The sequence below is a fragment of the Chionomys nivalis genome, chromosome 4 (genome assembly GCF_950005125.1).
Source record: "Chionomys nivalis chromosome 4, mChiNiv1.1, whole genome shotgun sequence".
In the NCBI taxonomy this organism is placed as follows: Eukaryota; Metazoa; Chordata; class Mammalia; order Rodentia; family Cricetidae; genus Chionomys; species Chionomys nivalis.
Window position 1 is genome coordinate 35,779,834 of NC_080089.1, and position 12,226 is coordinate 35,792,059.

Genomic DNA, 12,226 nt, shown 5'->3' on the forward strand with positions numbered 1-12,226 from the left:
GAAGGTGGTTCCCGCACTTCTGATGGGTTAGGCTGCTGAAAAGGGGTGCCGCTCTGCCCCTGTGGGGTGTTATTAGCCTCTCAAACTTTATACTCCCTGAAGCTGGGTCTTGTTTTTGTCAACGGTATTCAACTTAAAGAAATTTCCCTTTTCCCAAACACTCTTCTTTGTACTCAGAAATGGAAGCAAGGGGACAAGATCCCTGCCCACCCCTAAGGCAACCAACCCTCTTACCTAAAGATAGAATTGTGAACTTTCTGTTTTGTTTTAAAACAGGTCTATGCTAAAGGCTCCCTGGAAACTATTGAGGATCACAGTGCCTCATCAGGGCCCTGAGCACCTCCCCTCTTCAGAACGAGGGCTTCTCTCTTGAGCCGCTGGGATCATAGTCATGCCCTATCACACCTCGTCACCCTCCTCCCTTTTTTATCTCCAGCCTTCTGCGAGTGAGTCTACCCAAACATGGGTGGGAGAAAGAGAGGAACACACAAAGGAGGGGGCTTGAGGCTTTGGATGCAACCACGTGTCTTCTCCTTTGCAGCTCCAGTGATTAGTGACAGAGGAGAGCCCTTCAGCTCTTCCACGGGGTGTTGGCGACGGTAGATTGCCAGGGCATCCGGGAGACCCAAGCCTGGCCCCCTGAGATCCCACCACGTGTTCTCTCTTGTCTGCACACATGGAGAGAAACAAGTCTAAAGATGAACCCAGGGACTCAGAAGACAAAGTCCCCCTCGACACACTCGATTCCCAGGTTTATTATTATTTGTGGAGAGCTGACAGCAGCTTTGGGAACAGAGCTGAGAAAACAACACAGGCAGGCCTGGCCCTTGAGGCTCCCAACTCAACAGAGACAAACAGCTCAGATGCTGGGGATCCAGGATGATTGAAGCCAGGCAGCTACCTCCCTGATGCCCTGCCTGCCTCTGTAGACTAGTCTGAGGGTTGAGGGTGGTCCACCAACTTAAGAGGGGAAGCAAGGAAGGGCTGGAACCTAGAGCAGGGAACTTCAAAGCCTCTTAAGTTCATTACTCGGTGAATCTCAGATTCCCACGGAGCCAGAGCCTTTTCAGAGAGTCTGCCAAGCCTTTTCTTCTCTGAGAAGCACTAACCTGTGTTCTCTGAATGATCCTGGCCCCAAGTCTTTAAATTCACCTCCAGGAAAAGAACAAAAACCCAAACCAAAATGATCGAGAAGCAACCTTTTGGAAACAACTGATCTCTGGGCTGGGCTCTAATTATGACCATCAGCTGTTCTGCTATTAGCAGCGGGTGCCCTGCTCTGGTTCAGGGGGAGTCCACGACAGTCCTCACTGCGGCTAGAATGGGGGCATGTGCCTTGACTCTATGTAACTGATGTCCCAAGAAACAGACCACAGAGGGAGGAGGATGCCAGCTCTGATATGAGGGGAAGTGAGTCTCTTCCTGGGCCCCAGACTCATACTCCTTCTGGCAAACATGTCCTCTGTCCCTGTAAGATGTGTCCTCTGCATCTCTTGCTGTGTTTCTTGTCAGTTAGGGCAGTATTCTGTATTTCACAACTGTGTCAATTCCTTCATCAAATTTTTGTTCCAAACACTATTTGGCCATGAAGGCTTCCTTCCTTTCCAATTCTCCTCAGGCCCGCATCAACAGTCAGACCTGGGACACCACAGCAGGACAGGTGGCTTTGTATGTTTCCAAGTCATCAAAAATTCCCCTTCTCTACGACTTCTTGTCCTTTCTTGTCTAGTGATGTCTTTGTTCCCCCAGCAGAGACAAGCTCATGGCTTGCCACTTGCTAGGTACTTTTTGTGAGATTGAAAGTGTACGCAACGTGAGTTCACAGGTCCCTTCCTCATGCACACACCTAGATGGCTACAGATCCATTTCTTTGGCTTATTGTTAAAGTGTAAAACAAACACACCTGGGACCCTTTAGGTCCAGCTGCCATAGTGTCCCCAGCAAGAATGAGTGTGTGGGTTCCTTCCCTCATCATGAATTTTGATGAGGGTAAGACAGTAACACGGAAGGAATAGCGACCTTTTAATGTGCCCTTACCTTGAGTAGGAATGTTTTAGGAAAACAGGGAAAGAGGAAAGGAAAGGAGACCAGCATAGAGAAGGCAAAGTGCTTATGAGAACAAGCTGCCATCTTGAACTTGGCCCTCTACCGAGGCTGTCCTTTGATGTTCACGTGGTCCAGAACTCTAAAAATCATAGGATGTAGAGAATGCTGGTGTCCTCTGTGTGTAGCATGTTGGCTTTGGTTGACAGCTAATGCATGTGCTTCCCTCCCCTTCCCACAGTGGGGCTGCTTCTTCCCTGCTGCTCCTTCCTGCTGGTGCAGTTATCCTGGTAGCAAGCAGGGCTGGTCCAAATGTATGCAAATATTTGATTGCATTCTGCTCTTGTTATTTTTATAGAAAAATGAATGAGTAAGAGATGAAAAAAGAAAGTGCTGATACCAGAGATAAGAATTGGGGGTGGGGAGGTCTTGTAACACGATAAACCCGAGACAAGGATGGAAGGCATTTAGCGTGTTGGAAGCAGCAGATCCGGAGTCTCCTGCCCTGACTGGACTGTGTGCTCAATTAGGAAGGGAAAGAAGAAAATCAAAGAATGAACATGAGATAATGAGCGTCTGGCTGAAGACTGCACCAATGCAGAGGCAGCGCATAGTTGGGAACCTGATGCTCTATTTCCCAGTCTAGGAGGAACTCTGAAAACACATCCTGTAGGCTCAAGCCGCAGGCTGCCTGTTCCTGACTGTACATGCTACCATCGGAGGCCAGAACTCTGACTCACACTGACCCAGGTCCTGTCGGTGCCTCCACGTCAATATGAACCCAAGGGCTTTGTTGGGGCTTAGGTAGAGTAGGGAAGGGGAACCCTGTAGTTAGTCTTTTCTCTGTCTCCACATGACCTTCTTTGCCACCCCACCAAGACTTTCCAGGACCATCTGCAGTGACTGAGAAGAGTCCCTATTCTAGGTGTTTTAAGCCAGGGCACTCTGTAATTAGGAAGCGACTCTTTCTGGCCACATCTGCCTAAGTTCTAGCCGTGCCTCTCCACAGAAGGCCCCTCTGCTGTGCCTGTCTCCCGAGCTTTCTCCTTCCTTCTCAGACCAGAGAGACTCTGGGCAGCCGAGAGAGATATTGTCGGAAGACAGCAATAGCATGTTTTTTCGTAGCCTCTAAAGCAGGCAGCTGTTAGACATAAGGGCAGATCACTGGGCTGTGCTTTGCCTCCCACTGGCTCCTGGCTTCCTCCTGCCATCCCCTTCCCTTTTATCCCAGCCTTAGGAAGGAGTCTGCAGGCCTCTGGCTTCTCCCAGGGAAACCTTTAGTCATGCTCTGCCCGTCCAGCTGCATCAGACCCGGAGACGTGTTTCATATTGGCAGCAGACTCTCTGAACACTAGCAACTTGTCTGAGGAGTGTAGCTCACATGGAGCCTTTGCGATGACGACTAATTTCCTATCGTTATGATGTCGATGGAAAAGAACGGGCTCTGCCTTCAGCAAGTTAAACCTTGTGCCTCTCTTTCCCCTTCTTTCTCCCTAGAAGATAAGCCTCTCCTGTGTCAGGGCAAGGACCAGTGGGTGGAGGAAAGAGTGGAGAAGATAATTTTGCCCACTGGTCCTCAAGGACCAATTAAGAGGCTCTGACTTACAACAGACACCAACCTCCTGGGAGCTGCAGAATGTAAAGGAAAGTAAGCATCCTGACTCATTTTGTCCGGAGCAGGGTGACCTAGGTAGGCAGGGAAAGTGAGCTGTATGAGGAAGGTCATCAGGGTGGAAAAAATGTAAACGGCATCATCATTTAAGATGACATCCCTCAAGGGCATCGATTGCCAAAGCAGGGATGGATGGATGCAGGCCCCTCGGTGCTCTCTTCTCCTGAGGTGCCCAGTTGTATGTGGTCAGAGCAGCGGAGGCTCTGGGGCACTCAGAAAGCCAACCTTCAAAGTCCTTGTCCTGGGATTTGTACAAGGGAGGAAATGATCCCAGTGGGAGACTTGAACCACTAGGATTATTTCTTAAGCAAGCGATGTATGCATGTGGGTTGGCTTTAAAAAAGGGGGTGGTGGGGTGTCCTAGTTAGGGTTTCTATTGCTGTGACAAAACACCATAAACGGAAAGCAAGTTGGGGAGGAAAAGGTTTATTTGGCTTACAATTTGGGTTGAATCTCCTGGAGGCATTTCCTCAGCTGAGGCTCCTTCCTCTCTGATGACTCTAGCTTATGTCAAGTTGACACACAAAAACAGCTAGTACAGGAAAGTAGGCAGGATGAGTAAAGAGAGATGAAGAGGTAAGGAAGCTCATTGCAGAGGGACTGGGAGGGTCAAGGACAGTGGATGCTGGGGAGACAGAGGACTCCTAGCAATGATTCGCAGCCGGGGGATGGCTGCCACGCTGTCCTTATTTGTACCCCAGTTTTTCCTTCACCACATCTACTCTGGCTCAGGAGCAGTGGGAACTCAAGGTTTTAGAGTTACTAGTCAGACGGAGTGAGGTAGGTCATGAACAAACCAGGAGCTCTGATTTCTCAGAAAAATTTGTTCAGGTCAAGCAGCAAGTTGGCTATAGGATGGTCAGTAGAATTCATTTCCCAAATAGCAGACTCAGTAACCAACCACTAGGCTCCTGGCAATGTGTGAGCAATGGGTGTGTCCTATGGAGAAGACAGAGACTATGAGGCGGGGAGTGGGGGTAGGGTGGAGTGGGGGAAGGAGGGAGGGAATGAAGGGTAAAGAAATAATAAATGAAGATTTCCCTGAGCTGAAGCCAAGCAAGTAACTTCAGAGTCAAGAGGATCCCAAGGACTGGGGAAAAGAATGACAAAAGCAAAGCAAGCTTTAGGTATCAATTCTGAACCCCCAAAGAGAGGGGCCGGGAAGATGGTTCAGCAGTTAAGAGCACTGACTGCTCTTCCAGAGCATCCAGGTTCGCTTCCCGGTGCCCCACATCACAGCTCTCAACTGTCTGTAGCTCCAGTTCCAGGGCACCTGACACTCCTGGCAAACACCAATGCACATAAAATATATCAAAGAAAAAGAACGGCGCCCACAATTCCCATGGATCTTCACAGGCAGAGAGGAAGCTAGAGCAGCATCATGAAGACCTGAGGCACAGAGCTGAGGGTGCTTCTCAGTGGCAGAGCATCTGCCCAGTGTGAAAGGCCTGAGAAGAAGATTATGATCTCAGCCAAACTGTCAGCCAAGGGTGTAGATGAAGTCAGTGAGAACTCACCTCAATTCCCATTCAGCAATACAGAAAAAGCATATCTAGAGGTGATATTCCAGCAAAACCAACAATTCTGCGTATTACAACATATAAGGAAATGCAGGGAAGAGGATAGTATTTGTACAAGAAGGAGCAAGTAAGCATGACTGCTGACGGGGGAAATCCAGAGGGACCGGGAGGGGGTCATAGACCACTGTGCTCCTGACCCTGGGGATCTGTCTCTTTCCTGCAGTCAAAACACACAAGCAGATTATGTGGCCGAGTGACATTTCCAAGTCCACACTGGGTTCAGTGCCTTCCAATAAAGTTCAGTCCTTTTTGTTTTATTTTGTTTTGTTTTGTTTCCAAGACAGGGTTTCTCTGTGTATCCCTCTGGAACTAGCCCTGTAGATCAGGCTGGCCTTGAACTCAGATTCAGCTGTCTCCCCTAGAGTTGGGATTGAAGATGTGGACCACTGCTGGCCAGCATAGCTCAGTCTTCTAAACAACCTCCAGTCAGAATCTAGGGGTAACTAACACACAACAGAATGCAAATTTTCTAAGTCTCAAGGTAAAGAATGTAGATAATATACTACCCCTATACCATATACACACTGTATGAGATGGTATATAATATGCTTTACATATAGTGCTAGATATTATACTGTTAAATACAGCATTTCCTTTCTCCCTTTTTTTTTTCTTTTTAGTTTTTTGAGACAGGCTTTCTCTGTGTAGTCCAGGCTGGCCTGGAACTCACTCTGTAGATCAGGCTGGCCTGGAACTCAGAGATCTGCCTGCTTCAGCCTTCTGAGTGCTGCTATTAAGTGTGTGCACCACTACATTTTCATTTTTGAAGCAGGGTCTGGTCACATTATGTAGCCCAGGCTGGTCTTGAACTCTTGACCTCTCCTTAGCCTCCTGGGGGCTGGGATTATAAGCATGTACTACCAAGCTTAGGTAAATTTTAGTTATATATTTATATATTATGCACATATCCTATAATAAAAATTATTACACATAGTATTTAAAGCATTATATTTGGAGCTGGAAAGATGGCTCGGTCAGTGGTTAAGAGCATTTATTGCTCTTGTAGAGGATCTAGATTCAGTTCCCAGCATATACGAGATCACTTACTACCATCCATAACTCTATTTCTAGGGAAGCCAATGTCCTGAGAGCACCAGACATGCATATGGCACACATGCATACATGCAAACAAAACAACCATACATATAAAAATATAAAATAAATGAATCTAAAACATTTTAAAAGTATTACATTTTATGTACCATAATAGTGTATAGAATCATAATATAGAGTATTTAGTTTCATTGCAAAATTAGAAATAAAATTATAGTGAAGGAGAAATGCCATCAAGATGAAAAAGAAAGGCCAAGCATTGTGGATTATGCCTGCCTGGGATATTATTCAGGAGGCAGAGGGAGGAAAATTGCTTTGTGTTCAAAACCAGCCTGATCTACAATAATGATTTCCAGGCCAGCCAGGAGCTACAGCAAGAAACTGCCTCAAAATCACAAAAATAAAAGAGAAAATGTAAAAAAAGATGAAAGAGAAAAGAGACATGAACTTAGGATTCTAATGTATATACTAGTAACATATAGAGTAACATATATGATAGATAATACTACATATAATATAATATATATTATATAGTAAATGGTATATATAGTATTATATGGGATTGTGTATATTGCATTATATATACTAGTATATATTATTTTGTCTGTTTTAGACTGTTAAGATTTAAATCTATAGAGTATGTATTATATATTATATAATACTATACACTAAAATACTATCAAATATAATATTATTGTTGTTGTTGTTATTGTTACTGCTATCATTTTGAGACAGGGTCTCACTATGTAGCCCTGGCTGGTTTCAAGCTGGCAATCCTCCTGCCTTGGTCTCCCCAGTGCTGGGATTCCAGGTGTGTGTGACCATGACTTGCAGAAACTGTGAGCCCTTGACTGCCGGTGTTAGCTCAGACTGACCTAAGTGCAGTTGCCTGAAAGACTAATAGCATCTACGCAGAGATTGGGTGGAGGGGAGCTAAGGAACGCCTTCTTAGAGGACCTCTGGCTCATGCTCTTCTTTCACAGATACTAGACTTACATGGGGCCCAGAGACGGATGATGCAAAGGAAGGACCCCCAGCCCAAGAAGTGCCCAGGAAAGAGAACTGCACATGAGGAGGCAGAGCATCTAGCCAACAGTGGAAACCCAGATTAGGACTTTGATGCTGAGCTCGTAGAAAAACTTTCAGAAGAGGAGAAGCATTTGGGAGTGCCCAGCAGAAAGGTGGCTGGACCTTGGAGAAGCCTGGAGAAATCAGGCCAGAGCCCCCTTGCTTAGTATTCATGACAGCTTGAAAGAAACAGATTCAGTATAGAAAGAAGGTTCCTTGGAACTGCTAGAGAGGGTCTTTGACAAGAGGTGACATTTTTTGAGCATTTCCCAGGCACCAGAACTGTGTGAGGTCACTGCCATGAAAGCCCTATGATAGGTTTCTGTTCTAGTTACATAGACAATGATGAGCTGGGTTTGTCATAGGTAGCTCCAGCATTTGGGAGGCTAGGGAAGGAGATGGAGGCTAGCCTGGGTTACATAATTAAAATCCTCTCTTGGAAAAAAAATATAAGAAAGAAAAAGAGAAAGGAAGGGAGCAAAGGAAGGATTGGGGAAGAGCGGGAGAGGGGAACAAGGGGCAATGGTGATAAAAGACCTCAGTTCTAGAGCTTGCCCAAGTCCTGGAGCCAACAAATAGCCCAGCTAGGAACTGAGCCTTTGCTGGGTCAAGTTCAAATGTGAGTTTATGCGTAATCAAAGGACTCCCATTGACACATGCTGACATGTCCTTCCCCACTGAGGAGACAACATGTGCTGCTCCCTTCTGGAGTCTGAACAGGGAACCAGCTCCTTGGCACAGTGTAGCACTGCCTGGGTTCTTTGACTGGACCATGGGGCTGGGCTAGAACTCATGTTTACCCAACAGGACTTAGAAAGTTCCCACCTAGGAAAGCACCTGCTGTTTGGGGAAACAGTTTCCTTTTCCCCCAGTTCTGAGCATTGAGCATTGATGGTGTGCCTCCTAACGACACAGAGACTGGCCATGAGTCTCTGAACCTCAGAGGCATGAGCCAACACCCAGCGTGAGTACAAGCAGGAGCAGACACCAGAGCCCTTGGTTTGATTATCCTTAGCTTTGATTATCCACCTTTGTCCTCTAACCAACCTCAAACACACATTAATGGCCCTAACTGTCCTTTAGATCTGAGCTAGCCTCCATAGCCCATTCTGTGTCTCCCTGGGAACTTCTGCCTCCACTGAGCTTGGTGGGGGGGGGGGGGGAGCAGGGAGGCAGGCAGGCAGACCCAGGAGAATATGTATGTCAGTTAAGGTTTGTCGTTTACACGTGGAGATCATTAACGAGACTTATTTTTAAATTGTAATTGCAAAATGTAAATGCTCCCCAAACTGATGTGTAATTGCTACCCCATCCACCCCAGCCCTTCCCCTCTGCTGCCAGCTTTGCAAGGAGAGAATTAGAAAATAAAAAGGGGGTGGATTATGTAAGCAAAACGATTTTAAAAAAAGAGAACGAGAGCTAAGAATTTAAGTGAGACAGCTGGCGGCTTCTCTGATTGCCACACTTCCAGCATTAGCTACAAAAATCGTCCTTGCCAATAGCACCCATGCAAGCAATAGTGTCAACTGTACTTAGGTTCCAGGACACACCACCCTGCCGCTCACTTGGAGAGACAATTCAGTGGTGAGTCAGTGTGTCAGGGAGTTTAGGGTGAGAGGTTGGGTTTCTATTTGAACTGATTCCCATCTTCTTGGTAGAAGCCCCCCTATTTTCCAGAAAGACACAGCACACATGGGAGCTGTCTGTCAGGTGAACTCTCTCCCCATTTACTAGCAGTTATAAGATGGCACAGGGGTGCAGGCTGGCCTGTGTGAGCCTAGCAACAACCTTAGCCAGGAGAGAGCAGAGTTCTATCAGGTAGTCCCCGGGGAAAGCCACAGTGCCACCTCAGTCTCACGGAAAATCGCTGGACTTGGCTTCAGGAGGCGACATGCTCACACTAGCTAACCCCATCTGCAAGCCTGGTTCAGACTTCCTATCTTTTATGTGCCCTCCATATTCCTCAAGGTCTTCTCCCATCCTCTATGGACATTGAACTACATCATTGTGTTCTCAGGCTCCAAATGCCAATAAGATTGTCAGCCATGACTTCAGGGGAGTTGTCCCCCACAAAATGTAGTTCTGTCTTGACTCCCGTGGACTACTCATGGCAAAGCATGTTGACCCCCATCACTACACCAGCACCATAGTGCGTCTGGACAGGAAGTGAGACAGTCAGGGCTGCCTGCTCTTTTCTCCTCAGACTCTTCTATGAGCGCTTGTGACCACTAACTACTTGCTTGGGAAACTGGAACAGCCACATTCACTTGTGTGTGTCACCAACTTCCTCCTTCTTTATAAAAGAAACAGGTTTTTCTGAGCAACACGCAATAATTACTCAGAAGGAAGGCTGGAGGATGGTGAGGTTTACAGGGGTCCCAAGACATCATGAAAACATAAAATCCCAGACAGTGTCTTTGGGAGTCAGGACTAGATCTCACCATAACAGACCCAATCCCAGTCATGGCATACAGGAAGACAAAGGGATGGTTTTGGGTAATGGACTTCTAAATCGCTAACCACATTGCTACATAAGTCTGCGGGATCCGAAGGGAGTTAAAAAACCAAAAAACCTAAACCACAATAATAAAACCCGCACCCACACCTGCTAGGAGGCTTGAACGCGAGTTCTCTATTCAAAGTACTTAATCCAGTCCAAGGAACTACTTCTCCAAACCCATCATAAACCCCTGGGGTGCAGTTTCCTTCCCATTCATCAAGTCCTTTGGGGTGTACATGTGTGAGTCCTTACCTGCTTCACAGGGTAAGGGTCTCTGACTAGGGGACTGGCCTTTGTCATCAACATCTCTGGGTGACACTTGTTCCAGCACTGTGCAAACACAGTCATCACCACAGGTGTGTGCAACAGCCATTCACCCGTACCTCATGGAAAATGAAGAGCAGCAGAGAGCTCACAACAGGCCTGGCTAGGGAGGTGGCAGAGAGACATGAAAGATACAGGCAGTGCTTGATATCAGAGGCTGTCTTTGCTAAATAGCTGCTCAGGCGGCCAATTGCTGCTAGAAGGGGTTTTGGGGGAAGGACAGTGTGTGTGTATGTGTGTGTGTGTGTGTCTTGGGGTGGAGGCTTCAGCAGACTTCAAAGGGTAGAAAAGCATGTCTTACTGTTGGGTGATCCCACTGCCTCTGGGATGGTCTTCAGGAGGTTCACCCTTTCTTCTCACTCCCAGCTGGGCCAGAAATGCTTCTTGTCAGCCACGGAGAGAGCACCTGCAGAAGGGGACAGTGGGTTTCAGGAGGGGCATCCACACAGAGGAATGGGCTCTCTCACCCAGTTCCTCCTCCCCAGGACATGTCTTATTATACCGTTTGGCCCATACACTACGGGACGGTTATGGAGTTGCAAGGGGCTGGTGATTGAAACACACACAGAGAGAGAGAGAGAGAGAGAGAGACAGAGACAGAGAGACAGAGACAGAGAGAGACAGAGACAGAGAGAGGTCATCCTTGAAACAAGAATGCCCCTTTAATTGTGTTCCAGGGCAGTTTACATAGGCTCTCCTTGACTAATGTCCAAGCCCTAGCTCTTGAAATTTTTCAGCTGCAAGCCCACTGGAAACCACTCCCCTGCCATCAGGAACTCATGAGGGTCTCATCCCAGAGCAGCTACAAGCACAGGAAAACAAGTTGTTTACTCCGGCAGACAAGGGGTTGCAGAAAATTCAGGGTCTGAGGGTCTGCAGTCCCCAGAATCTTATTATAGAAAGAATGGATTCTATTTTTGCTACGTACGATCCAACTGTAACTGCTGCCATTCAACTCTCTCTCCTCAGCATGGCTGCTGAGTCTCGCCCGCATCTTTGTAGGCCCCAAACTGTCACAGCTGGACTTGCCCTGTTGCTGTCTGTCTGGTTTCCTGACCTCAGGTTGACTACAGCTTCTCACCTGGCAGCAGAGAGGTCTCTAGGAGTGAATTTGGACCCTGGGACAAGTTGACACCTTGTAAGATGGGAACTCAGAAGGAGCAGAGCAGCATGCTCTTTGGGTCTGATGCTGAGCTTTGGGTCCGGGTGCTGACTGGCAGGCTTAGCCTAGCAGTCCGAAGATGGGAGGGACTTGAGGAAAACAGGAAAATAGAGAGGAAAAGACAGGAGAGGAATAGACCAGAACCAAAGAAAGACAACCCGAGGCCTAACAGGAGCCTTGGCTGGCTGCCTTTAAAGGTTACTTTTAGGGTCAAGTGAATTAATTTTCCTAATATTTGAAATGAACCACGGCGTCTGAGGCTGAGTCTGGGTGGTCAGCCTTGCCATTAGGTCTAGCCAGATATTTCCTATCCACCCCGTGACTTTCTTCTGAGGATGAGTTGACTCCAAGGAGGCTCTGTTAGGAGTCAGCATGAAGCAGGGCTACTCGAAGCTGTACTTCCAAGGCAACAGCAGGAAGTTCCTCCATCCAAGAGCCTTAGCCCTGTCCTTGCGGCAAACGCATCTATTAACATCAGCAGCCCCTTCCTAGTTAACACCAGCTTAGTGCAAACACATTTGCACCTAAGCAAAGAATGTAATTAACAAGAGGCATGACAACAGGGGCCCAGAAAAGCAGCCCAGGTTGGGGTTGCAGCAGAGAAACAGAAACTAGACATCAGCCTGAGCAACAAGGCTTTTCTGCCTAGTGTGTGTGTGTGTGTGTGTGTGTGTGTGTGTGTGTGTGTGTGTGCCTTGCTGGAGAGGTGAAGGTGGCAGACAGACAACATCCAGGATCCCCAGGGAGGTCAGAATTCCCAGTGGCAAGAGAGAATAAGGTGTGCTGGGATAGGGTGAGCTTGAGAGATGTTTCTAGAGTAAACA

At 47.4% G+C, this 12,226-nt stretch overlaps 1 protein-coding gene across 2 annotated transcripts in view; it reads right to left on the reverse strand.

The window, feature by feature from the left end:
- Pknox2 (PBX/knotted 1 homeobox 2) overlaps positions 1–12,226 on the reverse strand; it is a 271,278-nt gene that overhangs the window by 87,135 nt on the left and 171,917 nt on the right. For both annotated transcript variants that reach the window (XM_057767848.1, XM_057767846.1), the window contains exon 3: positions 10,542–10,646. The gene's annotated coding sequence lies outside the window, so the exon portion shown is untranslated. The remainder of the gene's footprint in view (positions 1–10,541; positions 10,647–12,226) is intronic.